At 45.7% G+C, this 9645-nt stretch overlaps 1 protein-coding gene across 1 annotated transcript in view; it reads left to right on the top strand.

The window, feature by feature from the left end:
* The first annotated feature begins 7657 nt into the window (after positions 1 to 7657).
* Positions 7658 to 9645, top strand: part of LAMB4 (laminin subunit beta 4) — a 125625-nt gene continuing 123637 nt past the window's right edge. The window contains exon 1 of the mRNA XM_033088035.1: positions 7658 to 7819. The gene's annotated coding sequence lies outside the window, so the exon portion shown is untranslated. The remainder of the gene's footprint in view (positions 7820 to 9645) is intronic.

The following is a 9645-nucleotide window of genomic DNA, read 5'->3' as shown; positions in this document are numbered from 1 at the left end:
TGGGATTTCTCATCCCAACTCAGCAAATCTCTCCTCAAGAGACTTTCCTACAAATTACCACCAGAGGGTGCCCATGCTTCATTCAGTGCAAAAGAAACAGTTTTCTTGCAGGACGTTGGGGTGGAGAAGTGGATGAAGCCTCTGAAGAAATCGCATTAAATCATGTTATGTAATCAGACTGTGGTCTGACAGTGCGGAAAACAATTGCCTGCTGCCAGCGGCAGAAATGGGTTTTGCAGCTTTCTCTAACAGGTTCACAACTTCCAGGGAGTGTGTGTCACCATGAGCCTTGCTAATCTTCTTCCTCTTACTGATTGTGGCCAGGTGGCTGCAGGCTGGTCAGCAGGGGGAGGAGCAGGAGAGTGCCCTGGGCTCCCACTAGGCACCAATCACTTCTGCAAGTTAATGGCGTAAGGGTGGGGGGCACGTCCTTAAAATGGTTCCCCCCCCCTTTCTGCCGAACGTGCCAGTTTTTCTTTTTCTTTTTCTTTTTTTCTTTTAATTAAAGTTTATTGGGGTGACAATTGTTATTAAAGTTACATAGATTTCAGGAGTACAATTCTGTATTATATCATCTATAAATCCCATTGTGTGTTAGAACGTGCCATTTTGACTGCCACCAGTGCTTTGATGTTTTGTCATTTGATAGCACAAAAAAAGCACAGTTTAAGCACAGACAGCTTGTTTTCTTGTTTGTCTTTTTTGTTTTAATTTTTAAAAAATGCAGGAGAAGGAGAGAATACTACCAGAGTAGTTAAACAAATAAACAAATAGTTCCCAGGTTGATTTAGAAAGAGACCAGGATTTACATTCCAGCTCTGTCGTCAACTAGCTATGTAGCCATGTATAAATGAAAGCCCTCCTCCGCCAATATTCCATCTCTCTAGGCCTCCATTTCTTCAACTTTAAAAGATGATTTCTCATATCCCTTTCTGCTTAAATCCTGTGGTTCCAAATAACCCCCGCCCCCCATAAAAGTATATTTTTTGAGCAGGTATGACAGCCAGTGATTTTACTAAGCAGGGAGGGTACAAGATGAGCAAAACCAGTGCCTGGAGTCTGGCATGACAGACAGACATGAACCAAATAACCACCCGAATGAATGTGCAATTCCAAACTGAGACTTGCACTGGTAGGGGAATAACGGAGGGCAGATAACGGAGGAAGTGGACCTGTGCAGAGGAGTCCGGAAGGCTTCCCTGAGGACGTGTGAGCTGAAAGCTAGGGAACAGGTAGGAATGAGGAGAAGGCAGGACAGAGCTGCTGCACAGAAGGCGGAAGTGCCTGGAGCAGATGCAGGGGCCAGGCCACGCTGGCACCTGAGGACCCCCGGGCAGGGTTTTGTAGTGACTCAAGGAGCAGTGGAAAGTGGGGCATAAGGAAGGTTATATGATCAGATTTGTGTTTGGGAGGAGGTGGAATTCATGGGATTCAGTGTGCAGCATGGGCTGCAGGGAGCCAGAGAGATCGATATAGTTTAGTCAGAAGATGGTTACAGGTTGGATCCCGATCACACCACTGGAGATGGAGAGAAATGGCGATTTCTGAAGATAGTCAGGAAGTAACAGCTAGGGTAAGGGAGGTTGAGAGAAAGGGAAGTTCTTAGGTTTCCGACTTGTCTAACCAGACGTAAGGTTCACTTAGGTGGGAACATCAGGAAAGAACCAGATGTGGCGGTAAGTTGTGAGTTCGCGTTAACAAATGAGGGGTTTGAAAAGCCTCTGAGACTGCCAAGCAGAAATGACTAGTAGGAATTGGAACATGGGCTCACTGCTCACAGCGGGCTCTGAGGTGGGGAGTAGCAGCTGACGCCACGAGGCACCGATGCAAATGCCTCGGGAGAAAATATAGACAGGGGGCTGAGGATTACACCCCATTAAGAAAACCCATGTATAATGGACAGAAAGAGGCAGATGGACCTCTAAAGGAGACTGATAAACAGGATCCAGAGAAGTTGGGAAGAAACAGAGAGAGTGTGTTGTCTTGGAAGCCAGTGAAAGAAACCATTTCAAGAACAGGAAGTGCTTGTGTGTCACATAATGCTGAAAAAAATCAAGCAAAATGAAGATCAGAAAATATCTTTTGGATTTGAAGACATGGAGGTCTTCTGGGACCTTAGGAAAAGCTGTTGGGTGGAGTGTGGTAACAGACTGGAGTGAGCTGAGGAGTGAGTGGAAGGAGAAATGGAGACCAGGAGGCTGGCCGTGCCCACATGGACAACCCGCCATCCCTGGGCTCAATTCCTTGACATCTCTATCTCCATAACAATAGAATCTAAACGTCCTGCTCTCCGCTCACAACCTCTCCTCCACCTCACTATCCCCGCTACTTTCTCTCAATCCTTCAGCTGATTCCTTTTTTCCCTCCCCTTTCCAGCATGGATTGTATGCTTCATTATTTTTGACACACTCCTGCTTTACCCTGAAGTTCTCTCCCCTTCTGTCTTTTCTAAATAACTGTGGATGTGTTGTGTTACTCAGAATCAAGTCTACTGTCTGCTTTCCTGTGCCTTCCCTAAGAGCTGAGAGAGAGAACAGAGGTCAGTGACATTATAAAATCATAAATATCTTCAAATGGTTCGCTCCACACTGCACAGTAGACCACCTTATTTTTCTCAGGTGAGCTTACATTCTCACACTCAGCAATGACTATTTCAAGTCTTTTCTACTCTCCTCAAACATTCAACCCTGCCCCCTCTCCCCACCAGCCTCACAAATCTCTCTCTACAAAATGACCTTACATCACAATTCACTAAAACAAGAAAAAGAAAAGCAGAGCTGGGAACTCCCTCATCTTCCTGCCAGCAAACCAAAATGCCTGCCTCGACATGCTCCCGTCCTCTATCTCCTGTTAGAACAGAGAAACATTCCTTCCTCCTGTCGTGGACCAGTCTTTCTTCCTGGGTCTGGGAACCTCTCTCCCCCTCGGTGGGTTCTTATCCAATAGTACCCCTTCTTCTGCTCCACTGGATTGTCTGTTAACATTTAAACACACTCGAAGTCTCCCCCGTCTGAAACAAAGAGAACTTTGAGACCTTTGATTTCTCACCAATACACCCCCTTCAGTTACCATTTTCCGTCTTCCACTTCACGGTCAAAAAGTTTGAAAAAGTTGAAATAATAGCTGGAAAAGTAAATAAGGATAATCACAGAAACTACTATTTGCCATACAGTGCATTCTTTGTACCTTTTCCAGTCTCAGTTAGTCCTATAGACATTTTCTTCAGCTGTGACTATGTAGCTATTATCTCAGTGAATGACTCAAACTTCCTTAAAATCAGATGGTCTCAGCCTGCACGCTGGAATCAGCTGGGGAGATTTAAAGTCCTAACATTTTCCTTCCTGCCCCCACTATGGCTCAATTGTAATTGTCTGAGATTTAGTATGGCATCAGCTACTCGGCATGCAGCCAAGACTGAAAACAGTGTAAAGAAACAACATGAAAATGGAAACGAAAAAAAGAAAAATGCTGGGGTAGCAATACTTACATCAGACAAAGGAGACTTTAAAACAAAGGCTATAACAAGAGACAAAGAAGGACCCAGCAATCCCACTTCAGGGTATTTATCCAAACAAACCCCTACTTCGAGGGGACATGTGAATATATATGTTCACTGCAGCATTGTTTACAATGGCCAAGATGTGGAAGCAGCCTGGGTGTCTGTCGATGGATGATGGATAAAAAGGAGCTGGTACATATGTACACAATGGAATATTGCTCGGCCATGGAAGGGAATGGGTTCTTGCCATCTGTGGCGGCATGGATGGACCTGGAGGGAATTGTGCTGAGTGGAGTATGTCAGACAGAAAAAGACAGATGCAATGGGATTTTTCTTATATGTGGAATCTAAAGAACAAAGTAAACAAATAAACAAAACAAAAACAAACTCAGATACAGAGAATATTTTGATGGTTGCCAGATGAGAAGGGGGTTGGGGAGGTGGGTGAAAAGAGGGAAGGGATTAAGAAGTACAAATTGGTAGTTAGTTACAGAATAATCATGGGAAGTCAGGTAAAGCGAAGGGAATACAGTCAATAATACGTTAATAACGATGTAGAGTGCCAGGTGGGTGCTAGACTAGTCAGGGGGATCACTTCTTAAATTATATAAATGTGTAACCACTACGCTGTATACCTGAAATTAATATAATATTGAATGTCAATTGTAATTGAAAAATGACAAAAGGGTGGAAGAAAGGTGAAGGGGAGTAAGAGGTTCAAATTTCCAGGTATAAAACAAGTAAGCCATGGGGATGTAATGTACAGCATAGGGAATATAGTCAATAATATTGTGATAGCGTGGGATGGTGTCAGATGTTGCTGGACTTATGGTGATCACTTCTTTAGGTACATAAATGTTGAATAACTGTAGTGTATACCTGAAACTAATATAATATTGTATGTTAGCTACATTTTAATAAAAATCTTTTAAAAATAAAAAAGAAAGACATACCTAGAGGAACCCAACATTGCTGGTGGGAATTACCGGGGGTGCCAAAAAATGTATACACGTGACTTGTATTCATCTTGTATTATCGGTATATATTGAGTATTACGATTTTAATACAACTTTCTCCTGTCTTAAAATGTGTATACATTTTTTTGGCACTCTCTGTTTAATGGTACAGCCACTTTGTAAAAGTAGTTTGGCAGTTTCTTAAAATGTTAAATATAAATTTACCATATGACTCAGAAATTCCACTCCTTGGTATGTACCCAAAATATATGAAAAAAAATGTCCACACAAAGACTTTTATGCAAATATTCATAGAGGCATTAATCGCAATAGCCAAAAAATTATTTTAACATCCATGAACTGATGAACAAACAAAATGTGATCTAACCATACAATTAAATGGTATACCCATTTGATTAAATGGAATACTATTGAGTAATTTTTTAAAGTACTCACACATGCTACAACACAGAGGACCCTTGATAACACTGAATTAAAGAAGCCATACACAAAAGACGGCTGCACGATTCCATTTCCTTGAAATAGCCAGAAAAGCAAATCTGTAAAGACTGAATGTACTGAACGTACATTGCTGGTTGTCTGGGACTGGGAATAGGAACAAAGAGGAACTGAACTGGCAGGAGGGATGTTCCTGGAGTGATGGAAATATTCCCAAACTGGGTTGTATTGATGATTGCCCAACTTGGTCAATTTACTAACAACCATTGAACTGTATGCTCAAATCAAGCAAATATGTGGTACGTAAGTTAAAGCTCAATACAGCTGCTAAGATCAGCCATCCCTAGGCGTACATGTGCCTGAGAAGTGACCGGGGCTGTGTGTAAATGAGCGTGACGGTGAGCATAGCACCGCTGTGCAGGCCTTTACCTCCCTCCCACCCACCGCAGCCCCGTCCTCTTGTCTCCTCAAGCTTCTCAAAGCTTGGTGCCCGGGACAGCAGCAGCAGTCGTGTTTGTCAGGAATGCAGGTTCTTGGTTCACCACAGATCTGCTGAATGGGAAACTCTGAGGTAGACCAGCGTCTCAGCTTTCACAAACACTCTGGGTGATTCTCATGGCACTGATGGCTGAGAGACACTGCCCTCCATCTGTGCCAGGCTCTCTTCTCTCCCACCTGTAGAAATAGGAGGGACTTCTCTGTGGACATTAAGAGAAGAAATGAGACTCTTCATAATAACAGAGAACTTGAAATAACCCAAATGTCTATCAACAGGTAAATGGATGGACAAATTTTGGTATGCACACCAATATTCATACTAATGAAATACTAATCTGCAATAAAAAAGGAATAAACTACTGATAAAGGTAACTCATTCTACTGAGTGAAAGAAGCCAAACAAGACAGCTTCATTTATATGGAACAGGCAAAACTAATCTATGCTGACAAAGCATATCAGTTGCTGCCTGGGGCTGGGGAAGGAAGGGGTGTACTCCAAAGGGGCTGAGGGAAATTTTAGGGCTGGTGGAAATGGTCTATATTTTGATTCTGGTGGTATCTACAAGATTATATTCACTTGACAAGACTCAAAACTATATTCTTAAAATGGGTATGTTTTATCGTAAGTAGTTATATCTCAATAATTTTTTTTTTTTTAACATGAAAAGAAAAAAGGGACTGGGCCTAAGCGATCCTTTCTCAGTTCTTTCTCTCTGGTCTGCCTGCCCAGAGCAGGGGCATGGGGCAGGGGACATTTGTCTTTGCTCCTCTCTCCATGTGGTGAATGCAAGGGGCCAGGCCTCCTTCTGGAGAAAGGTCTGCCAAAAGCCACCTCCCTGCCCCGCACCCAGTCCTGGGGTCCACGGCTGTCTCTCAGGCATCTGAGTATGTACTTGTCTCTAGTATAGCCACACTTCCCTGGATGGTACCCCAAGGTCTGGGAGGCAGCCCCTTCCTAACATATATTCTGCATGAAAAGACCACCTTGAGGGCTTTTCTGAAACCCTAGCTTGTTGCTGTCACCAGCCTGGCACTTCGTGCCGTCTGTCATGCAGGAGACCTTGCTTGCTGCGCCATTTGTTGTGCGAGGCGGCCTGCGGGGTCTCTGCTCCCACTCCCCACATAAGAACACAGGATATGACTACGCCAAAAAGAAACACCCACGGAGCCATAGGTAGGGGAGTCATACCACTATAGTCTCACTGGAGGCTGGAGCCACACAACCTGCAACCTACTGTCCAGCTCTCTGCCTGCCAACTGACCAACTGACCAACCAACGCAGCCGCAGCAGTTATATCAGTGGCCAATTGGCTAACTGGCTGTAGCCGATAGTCAGTTAGCCACAGTTGACGGCCATCTCCTACCCGAGCCAGCACCTTTGCACGTGAGGCCGAGAGCCTGGAAACTGCTCCCTGGGGCTCTGTCCCCACACTGTTCCTGCTCTTTTTTATTTTTCTCCCTCAGGCTTTTCACTCTCTTCCTTACTCTTTGCTGGTATCTCTCTCAGTTTTGCTCTCTTGGGCCTAAACAGCTTCATGTTTCCTAGCTTTCAATTCTCCATCCAAATAAGATCTAATTAACATCTCTGAATTAACCTGTTCAAAAGGTCAGTCTTCAGTTGGTTTATACTCTAACTGTTCCTTCTCCAATGCACCCAGTCTCAGTGAATGGTACCAAGCCGGCTCAAAATGACTAGCAGTTGCTGTTTTTCCTCCCCCAACCCAACAAAGCCAACAGCCAACTTTCTAGATTTTTTTCCAGAATATGGGTTGAATACAGCCACACGTCTCCAGTCTCCCAACTGCATTGCTGGCCCCTCCTGTCCCCAACAAACCAGCACCACACAATAGAGCAGGGTTGGCAAACTTGTTCTTAAAGAGCCAGAGAGCAAATAATTGAGGCTTTGCAGGCTGTGTGGTCTCTGTTGCAAGTGCTTAGCTCTGCTGCTGCAGAGCAAAAGCAGCCATGGCCTTCAGATTTATGATGTGTAAGATACTTGAGCAAATGGGTGTGCCCATGTTCCAAGAAAACCGTACAGTAACACATGTGTTTTGTGCTGGTCTCAGTCTATCGATAGTGATACTACTGCTGGCTAGAAATGCCTGCGGCAAGATTTCGATCCATTTCAGGATCACTTGCTTGCAAGTGATTTAAGGAGTGTCTCTTTAAGACAGTCATTAGGATGCTCAATGAGGAGAGCCACCTGTGAACATTTATCTTACTGGAAGTTCCAAAGGCTAGTATGCTGGAGAGCTGGCTGTTGAATCTCCGGAGAAGTAAAGCAAGTGCTCTGGTCAGAGTCAGAAACGTCTGTTGATCCAAAGGGAACAAGAGTAAATTTAGTAAGGAAAGAGATTACCTGTTTTGAAGAGAAATTCCAGGAGGGAGTTGCTCAGAGGAGTCCTGCGTAAGTATCAATTGTTACGCTATTTCTGGAAGCCCCTAGGAAGAGGGCAGCTGGCCGATGAAATCACTCTGCAGCTGCCCTCCCGGGGGATTTTGTCCTCATTTGGATAGCCTCTGTTGTTGGTTGTGGAGCAGAGGACGCGCTTATCTATCATAACCTTGGCTGCCAGAGAGAGGGATTCCCCTGGCGTGAGCCCAAGTTGTGAAGGCGTGGATTCCCCAACGATAAGAGGTTGTGTGACACCAAGTTTTCGAGTTGGTGAGCAGGATCAGTACTGAGGCAGCCATACCAGGCAGACTGTGGAGGGCTTAGTGAGGGAGTTCGAGATATGTGGAAAATAGCTTTTGGTGGAGAGTGGTTAGTGTGAGCAGAAACGTGAGTACCAACAACAGGAACTGGGGACTCTGCTAATTCCTTCCCTGTCTGGGCACCCCAGATGGGCTTGCCTTGTATGAGGAAATTGTCCCTCAGCCATTGGCCAGAGCAAACCTCAAGGCCTAGCAGTGGCCCAGGCGTCTGGGAAAGGTCCCTTTTCATGGCCTTCCTGAGGGCCAGGTGACACCTGCAGGCTGCCCACTGGGCCGAGCCAGGAGTGCCCCTCCACCGTCCTCTAGCCAGGTAGGAGTCTTCAGCCCCCCACAGTGTACTGCATGGTACACAGTGTGTTGTGGCCATCGGTGAAGAACTGACTCCTTGTCCAACTCGGGTCGCTGGGCCCAAGGGGTTCCCCCAGTAGCCCGAGGGGGGAAACAAGAAGTCCTGCTATCACTTCCTCAAGGCTCTGGGACAAGGGGCTGAGCAGGGGAAGCCATAGCCTCCTATAACTTGGAAAGGTCATTGACATCAGGTTAGCCCTCTCCTGAAGGTGCCATTTCCATTTTACCAAGGAGGCATCACTAACCTAGGGCTTTACGGGAATTCCGGCAGGGAGTAGGAGTGGGTGAGGGCCGGTTAGGGCCTCGGTTTTCTGTAAGAGCCTGATAGGATGCCCAAAGCTGGCATTAAGGGGACTGTTTCAGGCTGCCACTGGGAGTAGAAGCATAGTCCAAACTCCCAGAGGAAGCCAGGTAGACTCATGTTCCGTCCAGAGACTCCAGGAGGCTCAGTCAGGTGTGGCCCAGGACTCAGAATATGGAGCCGGGGGCACAGACAAAGGTAAGTCTTACTAGACTGCTGCTGGGCACTTTCTAGAACCCACTACTGGGCTTATCGCGGTGGAATGTGGCAGACCTGCAAGTGGCTGCATATATAGGGCAAAGAATTAGCTAGAGATGAGGGATGTGTTACTTCAGAACATGGAAAGACCCAGTATGTGTTGTGCCTGAGTGTCATGGGTGGTGGAATGTAATTCACGTTTGACTGTTGGGGGAATTTCTTGGCCCTTAGAGGACCAGATGATGCCCAGCAACTTGACAGAGGAGGCTGGGCCTTAGATCTCGGGAGGGGCGGTTGCCCAGCCCCTTTGGTGCAGGTGGTCTCTGAAGGTGGGCGCATCTGTCCATACTGCTTCCTCAAAGGGGACCCCAAGCATAATGTCATCAACATAATGCCAAAAATGGCACTTTCCAAATTGTAAAGTATTTAAATTCTGTAAGCAGAGGTTATGTGCAATTGCAGGACTGTTTAAATACCTTATTAGGAGCGTCCTATATGTGGACTGAGCCCCTTGCCAACTGAAAGCAAATCAGGCCTGGGATCCCCCCGTGATGAGAACAGTATAGAACATATTAGCTGGGCCAGTGAACAGGAGGGATGCATCTTTGGGCCATTGTATGTCCTCGGTCAGTTCTACAGTATTGGGAACGGGAGCCTTAATCAAGAGAACC

The sequence above is a fragment of the Rhinolophus ferrumequinum genome, chromosome 20, assembly GCF_004115265.2.
Source record: "Rhinolophus ferrumequinum isolate MPI-CBG mRhiFer1 chromosome 20, mRhiFer1_v1.p, whole genome shotgun sequence".
NCBI lineage: Eukaryota > Metazoa > Chordata > Mammalia > Chiroptera > Rhinolophidae > Rhinolophus > Rhinolophus ferrumequinum.
Note: the sequence above shows the minus strand (reverse complement) of the source record. Positions and strands in the feature narration are given on the sequence as shown.